This window comes from Panthera pardus, unplaced genomic scaffold, assembly GCF_024362965.1.
Source record: "Panthera pardus isolate Hobbes unplaced genomic scaffold, ASM2436296v1 HiC_scaffold_19, whole genome shotgun sequence".
Lineage (NCBI taxonomy): Eukaryota > Metazoa > Chordata > Mammalia > Carnivora > Felidae > Panthera > Panthera pardus.
This window is the reverse complement of record NW_026526754.1, coordinates 16,545,528-16,573,146: the sequence shown is the minus strand read 5'-3', so window position 1 is coordinate 16,573,146 and position 27,619 is coordinate 16,545,528. Positions and strand designations below refer to the sequence as shown.

At 45.7% G+C, this 27,619-nt stretch overlaps 1 protein-coding gene across 1 annotated transcript in view; it reads right to left on the bottom strand.

The window, feature by feature from the left end:
* The window catches only part of WWOX (WW domain containing oxidoreductase), a 301,000-nt gene that overhangs the window by 141,890 nt on the left and 131,491 nt on the right, over positions 1 to 27,619 (bottom strand). The gene's annotated exons all lie outside the window — the stretch shown is intronic.

Genomic DNA, 27,619 nt, shown 5'->3' with positions numbered 1-27,619 from the left:
CACATGATTCTTAACGTTTTGGACACTCTTCAAGTCTGATGCCTGATTTGGAGAATTTCCAGATTTCAAAACGCATCCTTCCCGTGCATTCATTCTGCTTTTCTCTCGGCGAGGAGGAGTCTGTTAAGGGGCAGCGACCACTGGCCACGTCGCTGCTGAACCAAACTGGCACATGCACAGCGGCCCCCACAAATCCCGCAAACTCTACACACCGTCCCTAGCAGAGAGCAGAGCGTGTCTCTGCAGAGAACTGAGTGCAACATATGCTTCCTCCCCTCTAAGCTCACGCTGAAGCAGATTGGGCCGGGCTCCCTACTGGGCCCTGCCTCCAACCCCAGCTTTGATTTACAAGATGGTAAGGTGACATTCCCTCGATCGATCTGTCCGGGGCAAGGAATTCTGTGATGTCAGTGGGAGCTACAAGTGGGGACCTCCCCAGAACCCAGAGCAGAGGTCAGGAGGACTGAAGAGGTGGAGGCACGTGCAACGTGCCCCAAGGGGAGATGCTAGACACGGTGGGGAGTTGGGGAAGGGCATGGCTCTGGACCTCGCCTTTAGGAAGGGGTCCGCCCCTCCTATGCCCCTGGGAGGAGAGCCATGGAAAGCCCGGGCAGCCAGGCTGTCCGACAAGGAGACAGGAGCTTCTTTCTGTACTTAATCGCTGCCGGCCGCCCCCACCTCACTCCGGTGTTCTTTTCTACCTTCAGATCAGGATTTCCAAATATTTAAATAAGATATAAACTCAACTGCACTGAATCGAGGGGAAGCAACAGCCAACTCTGCCCTCCATCGAGGGAACGCACCCGAAACTTCACCGTGTCTGCTGACCACACCAAATTTAACAAGGTTCGCAAATGAACTGGAGTAAGTTTCCCACAGTGACACATTAATAATAAGTTCCTTATCCCATCTATCCCAAGCCATGAATATGTAATGTTATAAAATGAGTCCTTTTCACACAACAGAACCTCAGACGTGAATAAATAAAAACTATCCATCACAAGCCTGTGAAAAATTAATGAGAGTTCGGAGACGCGAGGAAAAATGGGGACTGAGGAGAGATGGCCCAGTTCATAAAAGCCTCCCTAACTTTCGGGTGGTAAATATCCTCGCCCCCGCCCCTCGTGCACTGCCAGGTGAGGGCACAGGACAGTGACGGTCCACCCCACCCGCTGGGGTCTACTCAGCATCTGAGGACTTGGCTGCAGCACGTCACCGCTGGGGTCACAGCCACACACGCTTGACTCCCATATTCTGACGGTGACCCCACCCACAGGGGCAGGGCCCGGGCCTCTTGATCGAATTATTTATAGTTCACGACCAACCTGCTTCCAGAAGGATCTGAGGTTGCTCACGGCCGTTAGGAGAACGGAAAAGCAGTAGGTTGCTGTAGGCACAGCTAAATGCTAGGAGACGGGAAAAGCCCTGATTTGTCCGTCTTTCCTACGAGTTGCTAGGGACACGTGGCACATGTCATTTCCATTGTCATTAGCAGCACCATCAATGCCACTCACTGGCGATGTGCCCTCAGCCACGGCTGTGCTGGTGCCATGCATAGATGAGCCCTCAATCTCTCAGTCTTACTCCATTTGACGGACTGGGAGACTGAGTCTGAGATTAAGGAACTGAACTTCCCCACAATCGGAGAGCTGGTGGGGATCACACTCAAAGAAAGGGGGTTCTCACCCGGGGCTACTCGTTACCACTCATGCGATGGGGTGTCCTGATACCGCTTCCGTAACCTCTCATACCCACTAAAGGGCCTTTGATGGACAAACCACTGGGGGTGAATGTCTTTTTCACTGGATTTTTCTGGGGCTGGAAGTGTTGTATCGAGGGACAATCGCCATAAGCAAGATTCCACAATGAACCGATCGGGGCAATCCTGTCGACCCATGGAGCCCCATTCTTCCACCTTCCACTCCAAAGAAGAGACAGCGAAGTACGTGGTTAATGCCACCATTACTCAGAGCACCCCATGCTGTTTTGTTTTTAACTCTCTGCTTCTGCCTGGGGCGACTGCCTCACCACACTCTCCACCTGCCTAAATCACTCATCCCTAGAGATGCACTTTTGTGTCTGTGACTCCCAGTGTGGCTGAAGAGGCCCTCCTCCGCTCCACCAAAACCCTCGGCACACTGCAGCAGGGAAGCCGGAGGCTGCAGGTGATGGCTGTGGACCAGCCAGGCAATGTCAATGAGGAAGGGAGGGCAGGTGTGACACCCCAGGGATGGGCGAGAGTGAGCTGACCTGGAGTGGATGCCCCCTGTCCCTCCAACTATGACAGCCACTGAGCCCAGCTCAGCTCTGCGAAACGTGGGGCCAGGGTTCCCGGAACACTGGCAAGTTGTGGGGGGAGAAACCAAGAATCAACGTTTTGAGTAAACGTTCTCCATTTCAAAAAAGAGGGGTGCCTGGGTGGCTCATGCAGTTAAACACTGACTTTGGCTCAGGTCATGATCTCACGGTTTGTGGGTTCGAGCCCCACATCTGGCTCTGTGCTAACAGCTCAGAGCCTGGAGCCTGCTTCGGATTCGGTGTCTCTCTCTCCCTCTGCCCCTCCCCCGCTTGACTCTCAAAAATAAGTAATTGTTAAAAAAAAAAAAAAAAATGAAACATGAGGGCCAAAGAAACACACTTGCAGGCTGGATTCAGCCATGGTTTAGATCTATAGTCAAATCTTCTCTCCGCAGGGAACGGTGTGTCAGCCACGTGTAGGCAGGGGCCTACCACATGGGCAGCACTCACTGCTTCCCGAACTGGACTGATTCACATGGTAACCCGAAACTAATGGACCAGAAGCACAGGAAATTAATACAACCAAAAACAGACCAAAAAAGGGGAAAAACTGTCGGGCTACTTTTGAGAATGTTACTTTTCATCTCTGCAGCCAGTAGGGACTCGGTATACTTCTGCGGAGGGCTGCTTGGGAATCCACCAGGCACTCAAGGAAAAAGGATTTCTGTTACTTTGCCTTCCCCAAAGAGAATCCCCGATCCAGGGGAGGAAAGCAGTGAGGGACAGGTGAAACAAGAAGTCATCGGGCTGAGAGTTGGCTTAGTAGTTAAAGTCCAGAGTCTAATATGCCAGGAAGGACACAGAGCCTGAAGCCAAAACACAGGACTATGCTAGAAAGTAATCAACCCCTTGTCTCTGAGGCACAGAGACTCAACATCCTTACTCTGATCAGCAACACGGAATACCTGATGCAAAAAGATCTAATTCTGCCAAAATCCTACAGGGCTCAGGGGCGCAGGAAAAGTACAGCTCAAGGAAGACAGGAACTATGTACTGTCTGAGCTATTAAATGATAGAAAACTATGTAAGGTATGAAATCTGCAAAAAGAGGGGAAGCCGACCTAACTCTGACCTCAAGGGAGTTTACAAACCAGTAGGGAAATCATGAAGAGTTCAGAAACTAATATAATACAATTTGTTATATGCTAAATGCACCAAAGACCAAAAAAAAAAAAAAAAAAGGCATTTGGAGGGTAGGAAAAGGTGGTGCTAACTCTGAGCAGCTACAACCTTGAAACAAAAGGGTTTCAAAGCATGGGCAGGAGTCAGACATCAGGAGACAGGAGGATGGTAGGGGAGGGGGCAGGGAGGGTAAAAATGGGGAGTGCCATCCCAGCAGAAGGAACAGCAGGAAAGGAACAGAAGCAAGAAAAGATTCCAGTTCAGCTGAAGTGCAGGGTACAATGGGAGAGTCTGTTAGGATGTTAGGAATGTATTTGCTTGTAATTTGAAAATCAGCCATTTGCAAGGCAAGCAGGACACCTCAGTTAAATGCGGGGTTCTCCAGTCCAAATCGGCCAATACAATCATGCCAGGACAAATTCCTTCCCGTCCGCATCCCTGAGTGCCAGATCTAAATCTAGATGCCGACAGATCACTTCCACTTGGAGGCCTCACGGGAGCCTTGAACCCCACACGCTACTGTGGACTCCTGTGTTCCCATCCACTCCTTGTCTTACATCCCACATCATGGATGGCTCTGCCATGCACTCCACGGTCCACGGATCACTAGCCTTCACCCTTCCTTCTCCACTGGCCTCGCGTATCACCCCCTACAGGTGGTGACCACATTGTGCTGATTTCACCTCCTTCCTACCTCTCAAACCATCTCCTCCACTCTGTACCCAGTGCAACCACGTTTGTCCAGACACCTCTCGCCTGGGCGATCTGAAGCATCTGACAGCAGGCCCCTCCACCCTCGTTTCTCACCCAGCTGCCAGAATGGACACCTGCAAGGCAGGTCCCATAATTTCACACTTCAGCTCCAAATTCCTTCTGTGCCTTCTATGGATGTAGTAAACGTCTACTGAATGAATGAGTTGTCTGAATACATGCTGCTCTCTGTCTGGTCCAGTGGAGGCCAGGCTCAGGGCGGAAAAACACTTCTGTGCAGGGCTGGACAAGGAACCAAGTGAGTTAATCTGATTTCCACACCACCCTTCAACACTGGTCCTTGGGAGAAACTTAGCAGGTGCAGCTGAATGGGGAATACGGTGGGAGAAGCTGACTGGGACCAACTCAGGGAAGAGTTAGATGCCAGCAAGTTTGGACTTGACTGCTACCCAAGGGGAAGCTCATGAATGGTTTTCGTTGTGTGGATGCACCCCGATCTCTACTACGGTAAGGCAAAGGACAGCATGAGAGGAATCGATTTCCGAAGGGATCCTGAGAGGTGCAGAGACAGTTCAAACATTCTGCCACTGACAAAAGTGAGACACAATGCTCAGAATTAGAGTGGAGATGGGCGGGGTGGGCCGGGCTGCAAGAGATTGCCAAGGAGAAAACACCTGCAGTCAATGACCATTTACTGGGGTGCCTCTGAATTTGAGATGGAGCCCTGATGACAAACACTCAACTCTTCACTGTACCTGCTGCTGAGGACATCGCCTTGTGGAGGTGGAAGGCAAAAGGAAACCATGCTGCCCCATTTCTCACTGGCTCGACCTTTCTAATTGCAAACAACAGGCATAGAGTGTCATGGAGGAAAACAGCATTATTCTTATTGTGATGTAGCGTTATTACTCTAATTGCCCTTAGGAACAGCTACAATGTCAGTGGATATTTCCCATCACCCACGTAAGGTGCTTGGTGCTTTACAGGAACATCTCATTCAGTCTTCAGAAAGCTTGGACTTACTCTGCAGGTGATAAGGAAGACACTATTATACCCACAGCGGCAGATTCAAGATGGCCACAAATACTTCGACACTTCTATCTCGGAAAGTGGGTGTATGTCTGTTCCCCTTGAATCAGAGTGGGCTCTGTGGCTGCTTTGGTAATACCATGCCGGTCTCTAGGCCCAGACCTTAAGAAACTGCCAGCTTCTACACATCCTGTCCTTTAGAACATGTTCTCTGGAAGCCCTGAGTCACCACATACGAAATCTGCCTCCGCTAAGACTGCCATGTCAGAAAGCCACGCACAGGCGTGGGAGGCGAGGGGCCCAGGTGACCCCAGTATCCTAATCACCCCCAGGAAGGTGCTATGCATATGAGTGACCACCCTAGACCAGCTGAATGCCAGGAACTCATCCACCAACAGAGCACCACTGAGTGACCTCGGTCAATGCCACAAGGAGTAGAAAGATTCATCCAGTTGGGCCATGGCTGAATTCCTAACTCAGAAAAATCACCAGACAAAATGAATTGGTTGTTGGTCTAAGCTTCAAAGTTTAGGTGTAAGGTGTCATACAGAAATAAATAAATCCATTTTCTTTTTACAAATAAGCTAGCTGTGGCTCCAAAAGTTTGACGAGCTTATCAACGGTCTCCCGGCTGGGATGGGAACCTTGCTCTGCCTGACACGGAAGCACACAATGTGTATTAGGTAACCCTGAAAAAAAAATAAAATAAAATAAAATAAAATAAAATAAAATAAAATAAAATAAAATAAAATAAAATAAAATAAAATAAAATAAAGCCAGACAGGAAAGGCAGACTAACAAAATTTCCCAAGCTCTTTGGACTGCTTGCTCACAAAATGCCTCACCAGGCCCCTCACCGCCCCCCACCCCCACCCCCCCCGCCATTAACTTGGTAGAAAAGGTTTTCACTGCTGGAAAGACTGAGCTCCGTAATGACCAAGAAGTACAGGCAAATCTGAGGACAAGAGACAATCACTCATCCCAAAGCCTCCTCCTCAATGGGGCAAACAAACACTGAGCTCCCATCAGGAAAACAAGAAAAGGGGACATTTAACTGAATTACTACATGCGCTCTCTGCCTACACCTAGATTTTGAAGAACTAAGAGCTGTATAATTCTCATGACTGGCTCCCAGGATCTTTCGAGATTTCCAATAATATTCAAATGCTAAAGCAGCCCAGGGGTGATAAATATGGCATGCTTCTAGGTTACAACAATATGAAACTTCAGCAGATTGTAGTTTCTATGAACGAGATGCTGGAAGCAAGAGTGAGTTTACATGGGCTTGTGATTTGCTCTGACAAGATACACACGCTCATTCCTTCAACCTAAGCAAAATTCCCAAGACTAAAGCAGATTTGAAAGTCAGGTGGACGAGAAGACCATCTGTAGATGGGATGATACATAAAATCATCAAAAGTATTTTTTTTTTTTAAATATGACTCAAAATGACATAGAACAGCATCCACAGATCTATTCTCAGTTACCTGGAAAATGGGATTTAAAGTAATGGGCTTAATATGGGTGGACTTCCAGAGTTCTATGAGATAACATAAAAATCTTCATTTAATATCAGATTATCCCAGATTAAACAAACAAAAAAGTCAAAACCACTAAAGACTGGTAGGACTATAAGACGATGGGGCCTTTCAGAGCAACTGTTTTACCCAAACAAAAACAAGGAATTTGACAGTGAATCCGTTTAAGTTTCCAAGGAAAAAGTATTCTACCTTTTGTGTTTTTTTTTTTTATAATGTTTGTTTATTTTTGAGGAGAGAGAGAGAGAGATGGGGTGGGAGTTGGGGGGGTGGTGCAGAGAGAGAGGAAGACACAGAATCGGAAACAGGCTCCAGGCTCTGAGCTGTCAGCACAGAGCCGACGCAGGGCTCAAAGTCATGAACCGTGAGATCATGACCTGAGCCAAAGTCAGGTACTTAACAGATGGAGCCACCCAGGAGCCCCATCTACCTTTTCACTTCCAGCTCTTTCACGATGGATCGAGGGATATGGAGCACCTTAAGATTCCTCTTCGGTTCCCTTTTATGTCCCATTTTAGAAGATACATCATCCTTAAAGGGGCCAAAGTATCTAAAGACCAGACAAATGTCCAAAAAATACACAGGCCCATCAACGTAGAGGAAGCGATTTATAACCAACATGAAGTATTAATTTAAGAAAGCTGTAAAATATTCCAGCTCGTCACTTTGAAAATGGGCCAAAATAATGGCTGCCTTTGCCGTAAAATAAGCTGTGAAAAGCATATCAGCGTTGGGGCCAGACGGACTTGGGATCTGAGTCTTGGGACCAACGCTGATGGTGACACAACTTTGGGTAAGGCTTCACGCTCGCAAGAGCTTCCATGTCTAGATCTGCAAAAGGGAAGCCCACCGCAGAGGGCTACAAAGAGCACGGAAAGGCACCTAACAGGTGCAGAGTAAGAACTCAAGGATTTGAGTACCCATCATAGTGAGGCAACAAAGTGTTAAGAACGTGGGCCTCAGAGTCTGGCAGCCTGGGTTCTAAAGGGTTACTGCCACCATTCATTTACCAGCTGTGTGACCTTGGGTAAGTTAACCAGTCTCCCCATTATAATTCAGGAAAAGACAGTAATAAAAGCACTCTTGTGCTCACCTGTATGAAGAGAATGGAAGTACGCACCTCACAGGACAGCTGTGAGGGTGAAGGGCACTAGTGAATGGACAGTATACATAATTAACAGTATTTCAGTGTTTGCTGTTATAACTGTTGTACCTTTGATGTATCAGACGCTGTACTTACAGCTTTCTCCATATCAGCGCTTAGCACATTTTTCCTGTAAGGGGCCAGTAAATGCTTTAGTAAATACTTTCGTCTATGGGAACATATGTGGTCTCTGTCAATAGTCTTTGTTTTTATATTTTTGTTTGTTATATTTTCATGGGTCTGGAAAAGCAGGCTTGTGGGCTGGATTTAGCAAGCAGGCCACAGTTTGCTAATGCCTACGTAGCTCTTTATAACCTCTGTTATTGATTTGGTAATCTTCAAACTGTGAAGAATCTAAGATTTCACCCTATTTGTAATCTAAGCAGCCAGCTGCCACGTGTTGTGAGAGCTAGTAGAAGACACGAGACTCCAGGGTCAGATACAAAGTACTTGTTGCTCACAACAGTGCAAAGTCCATTTCGGCATCAGCTCCAGTCACCTCTGTCCCCCGGTCCCACAAGGCTGATGCAGAACACGTGGATGCTGTGCCCTTACTGGGTGTGAGTCATGGAAGAGAAACAGTGAGACGAGGAATCCAAATCTTTTATCAAGCAAATCAACCTCAACTTAGTGCTGGAGGAAGACATTATCTTCCATACACTAGACAGCAAACAACCCTCCCCTCTGCTCCCATAGGAAACACTATCTCTATCTTGCTGTGTTCTTTACTCCACAGAATTCCTTGAAAAGATAGTCCAAAACGAAAGCTGTCACTACCGTTCCCAAGATGTGCAAAGCCAGGAGAGACCAGAGGAACTCTGTTTCCCCACAATGATCAACGGAAGAAAAAAACCAAAGCTAACTAACACTAGCTTAATCTGAAGATCCTTCCTCTGAACTAATCAAGCAGATTTATATTTTCTAAACAGTGCTCTCATGAAAAGGAAGTTGGCCATGTCAAGGCTCATGCCACTGAGATTAAAAGTTAGATCATACACATCTTTTCTGCTGAAAAAGTGCCTTTAGTTAAAAACAGAAACCAATTTGTAAATGTGAATTAAATGCATACTCTGCAAAAAAAAAAAATCTGGTGAAAGGGGAAAAAAAATTCTTACGTGTAGATATAAATGTTTCCTGACAGACGTAAATGAAAACTAATATGGTGACATTTTTCAAATTAGCCATTGGAAAACACTGTGTCCGTGTGTGTGTGTGTGTGTGTGTATGTGTGCTTTAAACAGCCTAAGCATTTTTTCAGTTAGGTTGGTCTAGGAAAGTATTTATGAAAAGGATAATAAATAATTAATTCTACTGGCTAGGAGCTTCAACTCCTTTCTGCTCCGACAATATACATTGAAATGCTGTTTAAATTATAGGAGCAAATTGATTCAAAAGGCTTCCATTAGTGAGCTGGCAAACAGGTTTGAAGCTGGCTAATAAATTTTAGATAAAGATATAGCCTTTGATGAGGACGGCAACGCCAGAGTGCTGAACTCCGAGTCACCAGTTTGTTAAACGGTGGCTGAAGTCTAGATTTCTCCCTGTCTCATAACTCACTGTGTTAAGCATCGGCAGAATCAAACCGGAGTGAGTGCCTGCTGTGTGCGCAGAGGCTGCTTACGGGGCTCGGAATAACATATGATCCAGACCTTCTTCAGTGTCCCTTCCCGAGTTTCTGTTCTATCGGGTTTTCCAGTACATTAATCAAGGATAATTAGGCCCACCTGTGACATAAAAAAAGTTCCACCTATGATATGCCTTGCAGCCTAAAGTCATGTCTGAGATATCTATTAAGAAAACTCCTTCATCAAAATCAAGAAATTATGTATGAAGCTCTTAATTCCATTCGGACACATGTCCTTTTAGCAGGATGCAACCTGCTGGCCTAGGTTACAGAATATCATGCAACTATTGAAAAGAATATGTTGAAACTGTACTTACTGGCTGGAAGGCAGATCTTGTATACTATCTAGGGATGGGAACGTATGTGTCCACTTACTTTGGAGAAAAAGAACACACTCTTCAGCGTGTGTGTTACACATGTGAACGTGAACAAAGAACATGCAAGAATACACCAGCTATTAACTCTGATTACCAGGGAAGGAGGCAGGGTTGAGGGGAGGAATACAGAGTAAAATGAGGGAGTTTAAGTCCCCCTTTATACAGATCTATACTTAAAAAAAAAAACACCTGCTCAAATAAGCATGCATTTCTTTTGTAATTGAAAAAAAAGAAATCTAAAACCAAAGAAACAAAATTATAAGATGGGCAAGCCACTTATTCTCTTCACTTATTTCTACCTGGCTCCTTTGGGGAACCTGCTCAATGGCTGGACTAGCTTTCTTTCCATCCTCCCTTCCCCCCATGTAACCCACTGACCATCCTAGGAGATGGTGGGCTAGGAGGACGCAGTTTGGGAATCACCTAAACCTGGAAGGAAATTCTGGCTCTGCGTGGTATTGGGTCATGCGCTTCCTCTCCTGCAAGGGCAAACCTATTGCTGGAGCGACCGTGAAGGCAGGCAGCAGGATCCTAGGACAGCCAGCTCTGGGCAGAATAGGCCATGCTCAGCTGTAACGGTGAATCGGGCTGATAACACTGAAGCCTGTGACAGGGAAGTGATGACAGAGGACTTCAAATGTTATACAGTCTCAAGTTTGCTCCACTTACCGATGGTGGGGAGCGGAAGCGTTTTTCTGTTTCATTTTTTTGTTTTAAGGAATACCATATTCTCCTTTGCTCCATTCCATGAAGTCATTTATGCAATCCCAGCCTGCCACAGGAAAGGCGGAATTTACAGATGAAAATCCCAGAGAACTTTTCCTAACTGCACAGGGACCTGAAGGAGCCCGGGTGAGTAGGAAGAAGGCCCGCCAAGGCCAGTCTCTGAAAGAGACCACGGCCAGTGGGCCCCCATGGGCCTGATGCACATGCCTGGGTTTCCCAGCCGGTGACTGCATTCCTCGGGGGCTCAGCACTCACAAGACCCTGCAAACGCCACCCCCAGCAAGGCACACAAAATGCGTTCCCGTCGGACCGCCTCCGGGAAGACTCATCAAAGTTACTGACACTTAACACTCACCTTCAAATTTTAATGGGCTACAAAATAAAATACCCAGATTGTGCAAACGGAGAAAATGAAGTGAAAAGTTAGAGTTATCCATTTTTAATTAAGTTCTTAATTATATCACAACAAAACAAGCAATTAATTTCCGCGCGGCTACATTAACCACTCCACACTTAAGCAAGGCCAAACGACTAAAAAGTATGTTCTCTTCTGGCTCAGATAAACAGAAGATAGAAAATTACATGTGTGTGCATGAGGGAGAGAGGGGGTGAGGGGAGGGGCAGAGAGAGAGGGATGGATGACGGGAAACAGTAACTGGCATGTACCCAGCATTTATCAGGTACCAAGTGATGTTTCAAGTAATGAGTCTAACGACATGTGGTCATTCCTACAACTAATCCTCACGCAACCCACAACCCGATGCAGTGGGTACAATGTTACTTCCACGTGACTGATGAGGAATCTGGAAAAGAGGAAAATCAAGGCGCTCGCAGTGTTGTTCCTGCCACGAGCCAGTGCAGAGACAAGACGGACTCGTGGTCTAACTCCAAAGCCTTTTGGTGACTGGTACGCTATCCTGCCTTCCCAGGAAAGCAACAGAGAAGAAGAACAAAGGCAGATGTGGGAAGCTACAGGAGGGGCCACCAACCCTCTGCCAAGAACCAGACAGTAAATATTTTGTGGGATTGGGGGGCCATGAGGTCTCTGCCCCGACCGCTGAACTCTGCCATCATGGTACAAAGGCAGCTACAGACAACGTATAAACAAAGGAGTGTGGGGCTGTGTTCTAATAAAACTTTATTTACGAACACTGAGGTTTGATTTGCATTTAATTTTCACGTGTCACAAAACACTATTCTTCTTTTGATTTTTTCCTCAAACATGTAAAAATGCGAAGCCACTCTCAGCTCTCGGGCTGTACAAAAACCCACAGCAGGCCAGCCTGGGCCCACGAGCCGCTATTTGTAGGCCCCTTTCTGTTAAGGCCAATACAACATAAGGAGATGCGCTTGTTTAGGCTTTAACACCAGACAGGCCTGGGGCTGAGTTCTGTAACCTTGGGCAAGCTCCTTCACAGCTCTATGCCTCAATTTCCTCGCCTGTAAAATGGGGTAACAACACCTACCACATCATTTTGTTTTAGAAATAAAATTACACATGAGGCGAGCCCAGGATTGTAGGACACAGGACAGACAACTTCCTTAGGTATCCCATTCCCTCGACAAAGCACTTACGGAGTCCCTATTTTCCGCCAGGAACTATTTGAGGAAGTGGGGAGGCAGCTGCGGAAAAAAAGCAGACAAAACTTTTTGCCTCATGGAGCCGTCCTTCTGGGGCCAAGTCCTCCCCCGTGGGTGGACCCGGCCCCCTGAAGAATGAGCCAAGACGCTGGGGTGCTGTTCTGTTGTTAATCATTCCTTCCAATGTCGCCCCACCTGCAGTGCAGGAGGAGTCTCAGGTAGGGGAGAACACAAGATGGACACTGCATGGATGTCAAAGAACTCCCACTGTTTTGAGGAATCGGGCAACAATTATGCTCCCTTGGGATCTGGGATGTACGAGTAACAGAAGCAGTGAAGGGGCGCCCGGGTGGCTCAGTCGGTTAGGTGTCCGACTCCTGATTTCAGCTCCGGTCACCACCTCGAGGTCACTAGATTGAGCCCCGTGTTGGGATCCATGCTGAGCACGGAGCCTGCTTGGGATTCTCTCCCCGCCCCTCCCCTGCTTGCACTCACTCTCTCGTGTGGTGTGCGTTCTCTCTCTCTCAAGATAAATAAATAAACATTTGAGATAAAAAGAAGCAATTAATGACGAGAGGGGAAGAGCAGGAGCCAGAGGTAACCCCACAGGCTTTCAAGGCAGAGCGCCATGAGCATGATCTGTGCCCCGGGCTGAGGGCGTCCCCGCGTGTGTTCTCCAGCCCCAGTTAGGCTCACTCCTAACGACTCACGGGAATTCCTGGTCCTACCCTACGAAGAGGGGCATAATTTGGGAGAAAACAGAGAACACTATCATCTCCTAAGTAGGGTGCAGGGAGGCATAATTTCCCCAAACACATAAGAATAAAACCTCTTAACTCCTCTCTCAACACCCTGATGTGATGGCCTGAAAAAGCCTTTCAGACGGGTCACTGGGAGGAAAGTTGCCTTGTGGCCTATAACTCACCTTATCCCAAGTGGGTCCCCGGGGCTGTCCGTGGTGACGAGTAAATTAACACCAAATGTCACTTCAGAATGATCAAGACCCAAGAAGTGACCTCCGTTACGGCAGTCACAGATACACTTAGGGCGGATGGCCGGGAGCGAGCCACCCAGAGAAAAAAGGCACACTTCACCGCTCTACAGCGACAAGGTATCACAGCCCAACATGCACTTGTCGGCTGCATTAAGGGAAAACTCTGGAGGCGGCAAGCAGGCTGCAGTTTCAAACGATGAATTACAGCAAGGCTGTTTCCACACGGCCGGGCCAGAGAGCATGCCGGTCAGTCCGTCCCAGGGAGAGGTTTCTAGAGCCTGGGACTGGGCCTTCTTGGAGGCAGGTGGGCAGGGGGAGGCGGACACCCTTTCCACTTACTGCAGGTAAGTAGATCATCCCAGCAGGGTGTCGGCTCAGGCTTTCTCGTCGGAAATTATAAAACTGAAAACCATTTGCGAGGAACAAAACGGGCCAGTGGCCCCTTCTCTTTTTCTGTTTAAAGCCCCTAGCACCACGTCTCTGCACAGCCATGAAAGTCTCACCTTAAGTAACAAATTGGCTGGGGCCAACAGGATTGATTAGGGTGCATTTAGTTACTGCACGACTCTAACGGACATCTGTTTTGACCTGTCCTGAGTCCATAGCTCCTTCTTCTGATGACAGCCTCTCGATCACCTCCGGGCCACCACCGCCAACCCCAAAAACTTCTCAGGGGGCCCGAGCCCACCTGCTGAATCAAGGGGTGAACACGTAGCCAAGCTGGACGAATCAGAAGTGGCCACCAGGACTGGTGTTCAGAGATGCCACATGAGTCGGGTTGGTCCAATGTGAGCAAAGACCTGGGCACAGCCTAGATCGACAGGGTAGAGAGAATCGCTCTTGTCTGAGGGGGCTGAGAGAACAGGGTTCAAGCCCCTAAGGGCTGGCTTGCTACAGTGTAGGAATGGAGAGAGACACAAGCTTGAATAGCCAAGCCTCCGCGTCCAGCCAAGATGAATACTACTTTTTGTGGTGGCCATCTGATAGTTTTCCAAAAGCCCTCAGAGAAGGATGCAAATACCTTCCCAGGCTACTACCACAATGGTATCAAGTCCCACATTTCTGACGGTCAGAGTGAGGCCATCTACAAACGACTTTTCTCTTAGCCTGTCACCTCCCTGCAGCCCAGACCAGTCTGTCATTGATGGCCGAAGACTCAGTCATCCCAGGACCTATTAATCACACACCATCTAAGACAGGGGATATCTTTGATTCCCCCTGATTCCCCGTCCCTTCCCCTCCGGCGCTCTCTTAACATTTTCATCGCGTGAACCTTTCGTGAAGCGGGATTTAGGCCTTATCTGCCAGAGAGTTAGCCCCTTCAGAACATGGCGGACATCCAGAGACAGCCAATTCAATGACAGAATCTGCCTCCATTACCATCGGTGAGTCCCCAGCACACAGGCTCGTGGCTGCTGTATAGCTGATCCTGTGTAAAATTGACTGAATAAATAAATAAGCAAAGAGTTCTCCTCAAATACACTGAAGACACCTTGAGAGTAAAAGTGGCATTCTAGGGGTGCCTGGGTGGCTCAGTCTGTTGAGTGACTCTTGATTTCAGCTCAGGTCATGATCCCAGGGTCCTGGGATAAAGCCCCACATCAGGCTCTACCTGCTTAAGATTCATATTCATTCTCTCTCTCTTTCTCTCTTCCTCTGCACCTCTCCCCTCCTTATGCACTCTTTCTCTCTCTCTAAAATAAAAAATAAAAAGTGGTTTTCTAGAGCCCTCAATCCACAAAGAGGGCCAGGCAGGACACTCTGTACCTAAGAGATGCTCAAAATATATTTGGTGGATGAAGATAGATGTCCCACCACCAATTAAAAGCACTCCCAAGTTCACTTATAAACAACTGGTACTGTTTACAATTTATGGGGAAAACAGGAAGGAGAGGGTGTGTATATTCCGTATTTCTCAAATTCGTAGAGGCCTAGTCAGACACGATGAGGCCTTGGGCCCTACCGGGTCTTCCAATTTGCATTATTGATCTAAAATATAACTTACACAGGCAAATTCTAAATGCAAATTGCCAGCAGGGGTGGAGAAAAACGTGAGGTGTTACAACCGTGGGCCTACGAGACCTTGCATCACATCACTAGAAAGGCGAAAATGTGACCGCATGCACGTGATTCAGAACCTGTGGTATGGCATCCAGGGCCTTGGACTGAGATCTCAGTACCGGGGCCTCCATAGTGGCCCTTACTCCCCAGCACGTAGTTTCCATCACAGATTCTTCTACAGTCAGAAGGCCCCATAACTTCAAGTATATCTGCAAAAATACAGACCCAGTTCAACTCAAATAAAAGACAAAACTAGGGGGGAAAATCACTCCAAAAGAGGACTATGGGTGACGTTCTTGTCCTTCTTTTTCCTTCATGTAGTTAGGAGGACACCTTTTAAATAAAAAGCACTCTTGGGGAGCCTGGGCAGCTCAGTCGGTTAAGTGTCCGACTTCGGCTGGGGTCATGTACTCACAGTGCGTGGGTTTGAGCCCCACGTTGGGCTCTGTGCTGACAGCTCGGAGCCTAGAGCCTTCTTTGGATTCTATGTGTCCCACTGTCTGCCCCTCCCCTGCTCATGCTCGGTCTCTCAAGGAAAAATACACACACACACACACACACACACACACACACAAATTTTAAAAATAAATAAATAAATAAATATAAAGCACTCTCTCTCCGACCCCAACCACCAATCACCGGGTGTTGAGTCTCTTGGGAGACTTTATGAATGGGGCAGCAAGTAGAGGGAGTAATTTTACACTAGCTACACTTGAAAAGGGAAATCTGAGGTCCAGGCGCAAAGGTCACAACACGCACAACAGGCACTTCAGCAAGTCTGACCACGTGGACGGCCTACAAGCACAGATGAGAACATCAGAAAAGAGCTCACTTTGAGTTTACCAGGTGTATCAGCCCCAGGATCAGGACCCCGAGAACAGAGAAGGCAGCCGGGACCTTCCTAAGTAAGCCATCCTCATGCATGAACAGTGAGGGCTGCCTTGGGTACCGGAAGGGGTTAACCGACCATGCTCCTGAAGACCAGAAAGGAATGGCTCGGAGAGCTACGGACCAAGAGCATTACAAAGGGGCAAAGATTATGCCACTTCTGTTAACACCCTAGGGGTGCAGTGGAAATGTGGTGGTACTGGGGAAGAGTGGCCACCCCCCTCCTAGTTCGTTCTGACTCCCAAGAAATGATCCAGAGTACAAACCTCACTTCAAATTCCAGGCAGCCGTAACTTTTCTGATCCATAATTTCTCCTGTCCCGGAACATTGAGACAATCCTATCCATCTCATAGGAATGCCGGAATGAATACATGAGAACCTGCATCGACCAACTAGCCTAACACTAGCATCCAGCATACATAAAGTAAGTGGTAGATATTATCACTACCATCATCCATCAGCATCATTAAGTCATTCAGCTCAGGGTCAAGGGGGACTTCCGGTCCACCAGGGGAAGGTTGACTATCACCCCCTCAACATGTCGTGAATATGTAATGAAGTACAGCTATGTTATCTCAGCAATCAAGAACTATAACTCCACAATCCACTGATTCCTCAAAAGCCCCAGCAATTTGTATTAAAGATTTCCCATCTTCAGGCAATACTTTTTTAGATTCTGCATTTTTCACAACCAAACGCTATTTCCAAAATACGTCCTTGGGAGCTTTCTGCATTAAAAAGGGAAAAAGGAAAAGACACTCAGCTGAGTCATATGATCCATCCTGAAGTTTCAATTGAGTTTCGTTTTTAATTATGTCTCCTTGGAAACAAATGACCCACTGTCATCAAGGCAAGACCTCCTGACTAATCTCCAAGACTCGGTGGTACAGGAGGGCTGGTAAGAAAGACCCGCCCTAGCCTAAAGCAGCCCCTAGGCTGCAGACATGAAAAAGTGAAAACAGGGGTGACCTTGAGGTATTCCTCTGGATGGACAACTGTACATTTAGAGAGCAGGCAGGCAGTTTTCAGGCGTGACCCCAAACAGAACATGACTCTTCTAGACAAGAGCAGTTTAAACACTGCCTCAGCATGGACCACGACTGGTCAGAGCAGGCCGTGCAAAGAACTCAGGGAACTTGGGTCTCACTCTGCACGTACATAAAGCAGGGGCCAGCGTTATATATGAGGGGGATGTAACTGAATAAGAAGAGGCTGCGGGGGGCCTGGGTGGCTCAGTCAGTTGAGCGTCCGACTCCGGCTGAGGTCATGATCTCGCAGTTTGTGAGTTCGAGCCCCGCGTCGGGCTCTGTGCTGACAGCTCAGAGCCTGGAGCCTACTTCAGATTCTGTGTCTCCCTCTCTCTCTGCCCCTTCCCCGCTCATGCTCTGACTCTCTCTGTCTCTCAAAAATGAGTAATAAACATTAAAAAAATTTTTTTAAATAAAACAAAAGAAGAGGCTGCAAATCATCCATAAATTCATGGGGCTCTTGAAAAAGGTTCAAGAGAATGAGCCAGACAGGGAACCCGAGACAAGGCTCTAGTGAGGAGCTGTATTCTTAGTCACAAAAAGGCACTCATCTGCTCTCTTCGAAGAGGAGCTAAAAGAACTTACCGGAAGCCACTGCACATCATTTATGGTAGCTACCAACATTTACGATTAACTGCAGCGGAATTCCATTCCAAAGGGGGGCTCCCAGCTAGTCCTTCTGTCTCCATGAAGGTGGAGGACTCTGGCAGGCACCGTAGGCAAGCAATTCGCACCCAGGCTGGCCACCCATCCTTAAAAACTGTGGGGCTCTGCATTACTGAGACCCATGCCTCTCTGAGCTACACATTACACAGTCCTAAAGCAAATGAAAGATGTCCCCACAGAATGAATCCTAGGTGATCAGCCAAGGCTGAGCCATCGAAAAGACAAAACGTGCGGGAGGCCACAGTTCAGTCAAGACAACGTGGTATATATATTACCACGTGTATTCAGACGATTGACAGCCAGCTCCTGCTTCCTAACGCTCATTGATTATGTATTAACAACATCACCAGCTTATTTTAGCAAGCATTATCTGCCAGGTAGACTCCTAAGAGCTATTTAAAGCAAACATGCACATTGCGGTCATTTTAATCATCATGGAAATTTAATCATCATGGAAATAAGACACGATTTAGATAGAAGTTCTATGTCCCCCAATAAGTCCCACTGAGGGATGGGGTATTTCTGATCCAGAACACAGGAGATGGTAGCACCTCTCTTTCCATGACTGTAGCATCAAGTCAACCCAGTTATGAAACCCAAACTAATCACTTAGGGTAATTCAGATGAATCGCACATGATACATGCCCTATAATACCTAAACCGAATACGGATAAGGCACTGGATAGCAATCACAATGAACAATGTCTTTATCACTTTCCTTTTAAAATAGTTTTAATCTAAAAGAAATAAAGCAGTGGTAAGTACAACCACAGCGGGATACAAAAGAGAGTATTAAATTCTCCTAGGAAACCTCCCGATTTTAATTAGGGTGCCAGTAAAATTAAATTTTCCCAATTTCTTATCCTTGTCAACTCACCAAAAATGCTAGACTTGCTATCTTTAATGTAATACACTGAGTCATGAAGCTAAATACTCATTTGTTTATGTGCACATTACCTACCAGGACCAGCCCTATCTGAGTCAAAAAAGAGGTCAACTGTCTCCACGAAATCTAAGGTTGTCACAATCTCAAATTGGGAACATTGGCTCATTCTGCAAACATTACCATTATCTCTGAAATAACTGAGCACAGGGGCGCCTGGGTGGCTCAGTCGGTTGAGCGTCCGACTTCAGCTCAGGTCATGATCTCGCAATTTGTGAGTTCAAGCCCTGCGCCAGGCTCTGTGCTGACAGCTTGTTCAGAGCCTGGACCCTGCTCCAGATTCTGTCTCCCTTTTCTCTTCCCCTGCCCCACTCACACTCTGTCTCTGTCTCTCTCAAAAATAAACATTAAAAAAAAAAAAAAAAAAAGAACTGAGCACAACATCAGTTGGCTCATTTAGAAGTGGATAAACAGAAACTGAAATAAAATCGGTGAGCTCACAAAGCTTTTGTGTGAAATCTAAACTTTTCTTTTATTGCCACTTACCAAGACACAAATCACAGGACAAAAAGGATAGGTCCAGTATTATTAAAAAATAAAAATAAAAATAAAAAAGTCCTCCAACTGGTCTAAAACTGATATAGTTCTACTATAAGCTTTCATTGTATTTAATCAGTATTTTATCCTCAATTGAGTAACAACTCTACATAATACTTACTAGAGAAATCTTATTAAAATCCTGTTTCCTCAAATGGACAATTCCCTACTCAAAAATAAATAAATAAGTAAATAAAAATCCCTATTCAAAAATAAAAACAAAAAAAATAAATAAATAAAATAAGGAAAACAATTCACTAAACCCTGCCCCCACCCTTATAGAAGTTCACATTCCTAAAACAGAAATATAGAATTTTCCTCGAGCTGATCTCAACTCGCTTTCCAGTTTTCTTGCACATCCCTGGGGAACACAAGCTCCATGACGGGGCTGGGGGGTGTCTTCGTTTCATTTACTGCTACATCCCCAATGCCTACAACCATGTCTAAAAACATCAAGTGCCATTTTGGGCTGAATGGGTGTCTGAATACAGTATTGGCCTGGGACCCACAGAAGATGAACACCTGCCCTAGGCCCCAACCTTTAGAAAGCACCATACACCACACCCCCCCCAAAAAAAAATACATTCACTGGGAAACGCACTCATGCCCCCATTACCTGAGATCTGCTGCTGAGCACCTGTATAGCATGGCACGTACCCTAAACATCCACTCTGGTGACTGCCACCAGTCAGGCCCCAGAAAACCACTGCTCCACGTCTCTCTTACCCTACATCTTTGAAACAAAAGACCACTGTATCTGAATGCCCTTGTGGTTTCTGGTGCACTGTTTCCAAGTTCAAAAATAGAAAACGCTTCTGGGTATCAGGAGTATTTGAGTCTTACAAGCTTTTAGATAACAGAAAAGACAAATTAATTAACTTGTCAAATCCCTTCTCTCAGATAGCCTGAATCCGAAAGATTCTTGTATAATAAAGTATTGTGTCCCACAAGCACAGAGTATCCGTTTTCTTGTGTCCCAGTTCATGATGTGAGAGGTACTTAAAGACTGGCAGATACTCACAGCAGATGCGGGTAGTGGCCAATATGAAGGCCTTGCTATCACTCTTAATTGTGTGTATTTGCAGGACTAGATGTAACATGCATCAAGCTAGATACCGATTCCCTTCACCAGAGGGACAGTCCATGCGACAATTTCAAATTATTTTTATAATGATATGTGATGTGACTTAATTAATTTTCTTTAAAAAATTAAACTTCAAGGGTGCCTGAGTGGCTCAGTCAGTTAAGCATCCAACTTCGGCTCGGGTCATGATCTTATGGTCCATGGATTCGAGCCCCGCGTCGGGCTCTGGGCCGATGGCTCAGACCTGGAGCCCGTTTCAGATTCTGTGTCTCCCTCTCTCTCTGCACCTCCCCGCTCGCATTTTGTCTCTCTCTCTTCTTCTCTCAAAAATAAACACTATAAAAATTTTTTTAATTAAACTTCATGTTTAAATAATTTTATGTAGTTTTATAGTCGTTTGAAAAAAGTATTTTATGAATCAACGAAAATGTTGATAATCTTTCATTTTTCATAGATATTTTAATAGATATTTTTAAAGAGAAACAACGTGAAAGCATACAACCACAATCTGAGATTTTCAACTTCCTACATTTGCTTTAGTTTATATTTTTGTGAACTGCATAGTATTTTATGCTTGGGGTCATTGTAATTTAACTCAACAGTTATTTTTAGTGCTTCCTTTTTTATAGTATAAATAATACAGGCATAAACATCCCTATACATAAATTTGTGGATGTGTCTTTAAGTATTCCTTTAACCTATTTTTTCTACTTATGAAAATCTTAGGTGAAAAACATTTTTAAAACTTTTGCTAGTGACCTCCACATTAAACCTGAGAAATGAAAGGAGGAGTTCTATTTCTTGCGCACAACGTTTCAGAAAACCCACTTCTGCCGTGCTCCAATATAATATACTAACAGTTTTAACCTTTGTTAATTAAAGGTTAATTAACTTCGTGTATAAAGGGTGAATACAGTTTCTATTCTAAGCTGTTTCTTCCTTGCTAACTGAATATTTTCCAAATACTTATTGGTCATTTGAATGATGTTTTAGAATTTCGCCAATTGTCCTACAACTATTGTTTTTTTTAATTTTAGCTTGTTGATTCGTAGGAGCTATTTATTTATGAAGCAGATGAAATATATGAACAGACAGCTAAAAAAAAAATCCTATTACTAACTCAAACATGTACTTACAAAAATTATTCAAAATTGTGCTCCTTTTATTAATGTGGTGTTAAATTACTTTATGAGTTCTTGAAGATTCTTATTTTTGGCACAGTTGAGGTAAGGAATGAGCAGTTCCCTGTGTTTCCATCTGTGAACACCAGTAACAGTATTTGGAGGCCAAACACAAGTTTAAAGGAGACAGGGAAGTGAACTCTGTAAAGTGGAGATTTGTAGAGTGTGATAATGAGGCAAGTCGTTATGTTCTAACTGGTCTTAACTGTTCCATAAATGTTTCCTTTACCCTGTAAACTTTAAGGTCAAGATAATATGAGGAGCACTTAAAGCAAAGAAAAGCCATGTGGGCCTTGGCTAGGGAACATGCCTTTTGGGGGTGTGGGGGTGGGGAGGTCGGGAGGAATCTGGAATACTCTTTAACTGCCGTTCGAACACATAAAAATATATTTTCTTCTCTAGCACTACTGCCAAACTGAAACAAAGAACAACTAGGCCCTATCACTCACCTTGGAGGAAGTTCCTAGGAGAGACAAGCCCCAAAGAGGTCATGTCCTGCTCTGCAAAGCAGAGCCCTGCCTGACACGCGAAAATACACACGGCAAGCTGGGAATCTGAGGGATGATCCAGCTTTCCAAACAGCGAGATCACCTCCGCAGGCCTTTGGTTTCACACCATTTGTGGTATGTTAATACCCAAAAAGCGCCCGTCATTAGTAAATCGCCCAGCAAAACTATATTTAGCTTCATCGAGCCTATTTTGTAATCCCTTTGTTTTTTTTTTTAATCCCAGGGAACAAAGAACTAGCAATATAGGGTAGAACTTACTGGTACTTTAAATTAACAGTAGAATTTTCTCCTCACCATTGTTAATGCTGAGATAGGCCTGGTTTCCTTTTTTGTAAAAGTGGCTAATATAAGCTTTTTTGAATGTCCTTCTAACCTCATTAGCAAAGGTGAGGTCAATGGATTATTGGTTAGTGCCTGAAACATCTTAAATGCCACAAGCCATGCCTTTGAAATAAAATATTTTTGATTACATGGAGGGTCTGTTCATCCATGGGCAAGTCAGGATTCATAACTCCCACAATGAAGTCTTCCCTGTATCAGAATTATATACAATAGGGCTTGGACTTCTAGATATTTCTTTCACTAGGAAACAAAGTTTGGGCCATTTTGTCCATATTGTCTCTGATTTTTTTAGGCCAATAAAGAACAGTGGAGATATATTCAGTTCCTGTTTCGAGGGAGAAAAACAAATCCTGTGGCTCAGAATAGTTATGTGTCCCAGGTCACACAGCTGGTGAGGGGTTGAAAACCCAGAATCGCCGTCTTAGATCAACACGAGTTCCAAAAGTTGTCCAATCACGTTTCCACTCAGAGCAGCAGAGCGTGTGTGATAATTGTTCTAAATCTTTCCAAAAGAACGAAGAAGCTGTGATCTAATTACAGGGCCTCCCAACGAACAAGGAATGGGGGGGCTAGCGGAAACCTCTGTGGCCCGACTTTGTTCTGTTCCTTGGTTTTAATTGTGTGGTTGCAGGGGGCTGGGAGGGTAAACAGCACTGCCTCCCACCGGGCTCCCAGCACGTTTTCCCCGCAGGAGTGAGGTTCTGCCCATGATTGATATGGCTCGAGACATACAGGAAGAATCTTGTCACTCAGCCCCCCGCTTCCATCTCTGGCTCCGAGGAGCCTGCAATGCCTCACAGGAGCCTGTAACTGTCAAACGGCATTCCCCAAATCCGTCAATACTGCCTGCTGCTCTACGGGCTGCAAATATTTCAATCACTCCACAGACCCGCAGCAGCAGCAGCATCTGAGCGGACATGGAAGAAAACGCACGAAATCTGATGGCTTTATTTACTCTTCAAAGTAAGGGAAACACACACACACACACACACACACACACACACACACACACGCCGAAACCTTCACTTTCCAAATGTTTACTGGGAGATTAGAAAAACAACAGACGACAGCCAGTGTGTCAGCCTATAAGAATCACAAAAATCCTTCTTTAAACATTCTAGCAACCAGATGAAGACTCCAGACCAGGAGCCCCTGTGTATGTTTAAGAAGTTCATGGGGCCGGCATTCCTTTGGATCGTCAAGAAACAGACAGGGACTCAAGTCCAAAGCCACAAGTGCCAGAAAGTGAGGATTTCCTTGGCCTCACCTGAAGCAAATGTATGTAGATGTGATTCTTAGAATCAAAACACAGGACACCAGGGCTGCAGGTATGGTGCTCAGTTGGTATACTGAAAAATTGAATGGTTCACTATTTACAGAGACTACAATGTGAATAGAGCCTTCTATCAGGTATACAATTACACATAACAGCTAACAAGACTACAGAGAGAGAGGCATCTGGGCCACTTTACCACTCACTAGTGCCCGGCTCTGTTTTCTATTCATATTTATGAATGCACTCATCAATCATTCATTCATTCAACAAATACTCACTGAACGCAGATGGAACGTGAGTTTCATTGATTCCTGCAAACACGTTATGGGGTAGACACTGTTCTTCCCATTTAGCCAATGATAAAACTGAGGCTGAGGCAGGTTACATATTTGGGGGTAGGGAAGTGGGAAGCCCATCACAAAGCTTTGTCTTCTGAGTCTGAACCCAGCATACTTCTCTCCTGGACTGAGCTGCTAGGTTCAGTGAGGCAAAAAGTTCCTTCTTGTTGTTAATTGTTTTTGATGTTCCTTTATCATTTTTAAGAGAGAAACAGAGTATGAGTGGGGCGGGGGGGGAGCAGAGAGAGAGGGAGACACAGAATCTGAAGCAGGCTCCAGGCTCTGAGCTGTGGGCACAGAGCCCGATGCGCGGCTCAAGATCACGACCTGAACCGAAGTTGGACGCTTAACTGACGGAGCCACCCAGGCACCCCCAACAACTTCCTTTCTTAGCAATGACGTTGAGAGTTGAGTTCTTGGACAGGAGAGGCAGGAACGCAGGATATGTGAGGATGCAGTCAAGTGACAAGGACAATAGGCTTGGAAGCCGGTGCTGGGGGCCGACTGGAAGATCAGTTTTGACCTGCCGCTCACCCCGCTTAGGGCAGGCGTGGAGCCTCGCGGCGCAGTGGACGGGCCCCGGGACTGGTGGTCAGATGCACGGGGCTCACGTCCTGACACTGCATGGCCTTGAATAAGCTGTCACTCATTCCTGAGCTTTCAGTTCTTCATCTATAAAATGGGAACAGTAAAACCTCAGGGACATTTTGAGGGATGAACGTGATTATGGATCTGGAGGAAGCAGGAAAATGTCTGGCTGTCACGGGCGCTCAATAAACTGTGGAGACTACTCTTGCTTAGTGTTCTGGGATGTGTGATTCTCAGCTAGGTCTCCCGCATCTCAAGGGCATGCGTTTTCCTAACCGGCGTGCGTGGGTACAGGAAGAATTTGCTCTTCTCTTGTGCCGCTCTGCCCCAAAAAGACATTAGGAGAGTAAGTGTGTCCCAGCTAACCATAGGACTTCTGGCTCTCTCCCCTCTACCTAAGTAGTAAAGAGAGCGGTAACTGCAAAAGCCAATTTACCGAAAAGAATGTATATTCTTCTCTTTCCACAGTGTAGTTTCTTCTTCTTTCCTTTACGTTTAGTCACGGTGAAGTCCCTTTTCCCTGCTTCTCAAAGGTAGCTGCCCCTACCCACTGTTTTGGAAGTAAGGAAACCCAGGAACAGCTCTCTTGGCTCATAAAGTCAGCGTGCCAGACACAAGAAGGTATGGCAGGGGGCAGGGGCGGGTGGGAGAGGGTAGTGAATGTGCCAAGACAGTTACACTCTTATTGCTTATGGCAATGTTAAACAGGCTAGAAAATCAGAGGCCCTGGAAAAGACTTGTAAAAATCACAACGTGAGAGCTTACTGTAAAGGTGAAGAACATGACAAGGGAGGCTGTGGGTGGCATTTGAAACATGTCGGAGACCGTGCTGGAAACCCGCCCTGAGCTGTCCTTGCAAAGTGAGGCCTCTTTGGAGGGTGCCCCAGTGGCCCCCTAAGGAGCAGGCCAAGGTGTGGCCCTGCCCGTGGACATACGGACAGCTTCCAATCCCCTGACTGGAACTGAGAAACGAGGGGCACAAGTCACAGACTGTTCCCGATGCTCTGTAAGAGGGCTCTGAGAGCAGGGAGTCGGACAGGTGCCTGAAACAAATGACTGAGCGATGGAGGAGAAGAGGCAAGGCTCTGTGCGAGAAGACAAAATTGATTTTTTTGGTGTATTCAAGATAATTCTTTATGGAATGTTAAAGAAATAAAAAAAAAAAAAAAAGACCATCATGCAGAGATCTCAAGCAACCCTAGCTAAGTAAGGAGAGTAGACCAGACGTCCTGAGCGTGTGGCTCAATAGATTTCATTCTTGCCTGGGACCTGTATTGTAAAATGAAATACCAGTGGATTCGTCCTGGGAGACAGTGAGGGCAGAGCTGGAGAGTCAGCTTCTAGCCCTGCCTGGCACTCTGCGTACAATGAAAGCACACTCCTAATTCTACCACCGTAGCCTTCTCATGCCCGAGTCACTATTACATAACTCCTACCATTAGTCTCTTGGGTTTTGTTTCTTGAATTCCATTTTAGTGAAAGTAATGGTGTTCATTCCACTCTAGGACTATTTAACACCAAAATGAAGCTTTATGTTTATGAAGTGAAATACCGTGTTTCCCTGGCTCTTGGGAAATCTCCATTAGACGGACTCAACTCAACCACTGACCCAACCACTGCTCAGACGTGGTCATGACGTCGCAATGCCCACGAGGCAGGAAGAGATGCTCTATGGAAAGCACCAAAATATGAAGCTAGGACGTGATGGTATCTTTCAGGTTCCCAGCTCCCTCACTTACTGACCCTGTGATCTTACGCAGGGTACTTAACCCCTTAGCGCCCTAGGCTCTTCAACTATAACCACATTTATTCATAGAGTTCGTGCAAAGACTGAAAGACAAAACACATGCAAAACAGTTAGGACAGGGTCCGGCAAAATAAGAGTTAATCTATAATATACATGATTATTATGATTATCATTGCTTTCATTAATGAATCACTGGTCTCTGACACAGTAACAGTGTTATGTGTTGGAAAGACTATGTACGACCTTGGGAATGTGACCTCAAGCAAATTACTTAATCCATCTGAACCTCAATTCTCCCTCTTCTGTGAAATATGGACTCTATCAGGGATCTCATGGGGATTCAAGGACTTGAGGAAGTAGATGCCAAATCTGTCTTTGCTCTCTTGCAAAAGAGAGCTGGAAAATTTGAACAATTATTCTGATCTACACAGAGAGTAGGGTCCGACATTTATAAAGGGCCTACGTGAGTAGATGATATTACTGCCACTAGTTGTGCTCCTATCAGCCTCTATGCTGAATAATCAATAATAAATGTTGTTTAAACAAATGGTGTAATTTTCCAATCTGTGTTGTTCTAAACTGACCTTTGCTCCTCGTTGCCATTTGTAATGCATGCATAATTCATTGATGAAGCAGAAGGAGAAACAAGGATGTTGGTCTAAGTGGCCCTTTTTGGGTTGTTTTTGATGATTTGTTATAACCCTATAAATAAAACAAAACTTGTCATTGTAAATATGTATTGTGTTATCTAGAGGTATATTTAGTGGGTAAAATAATAAAAAGTAGCCTGCCTCTCCTGGAAATCTCAAGGTATAATTAACTGCTGGTAAGATTTATTCCAGAACTTGGGAGCCCTAAAGTAGAAGGGAAAATAAAGGCCACTGACAACATGAACGCTATAAGAAACGCCTAAAAGGCAGAGCCATTTGCCATTTGCAGGAAGTGTTTGCTACTACACTTGTCCGAGAGGCAAAAAGGGAGATTGAGATAGTACTTTGGCTCGGGTGGAGATACGTGTGTACGTATATATACACATATACTTTTTAATAAATCATCAATCAAGGGGTTGGCAGGGCTAACTTGTCAACTTCAACCCTGTCTGTTATTGGTACACACACACACACACACACACACCTCTCTGGCTGGACAGAAATATGTACATGAAAATATGTGTATGCATATGCATACATAAACACACACGTGTATATTTTTGAAATAAAGCAGAGATCAAAAGGCTTTCAGAGCTAGCTCCAGTCAACTCTAACCCCAGCCTGCTGTTTGTTCAC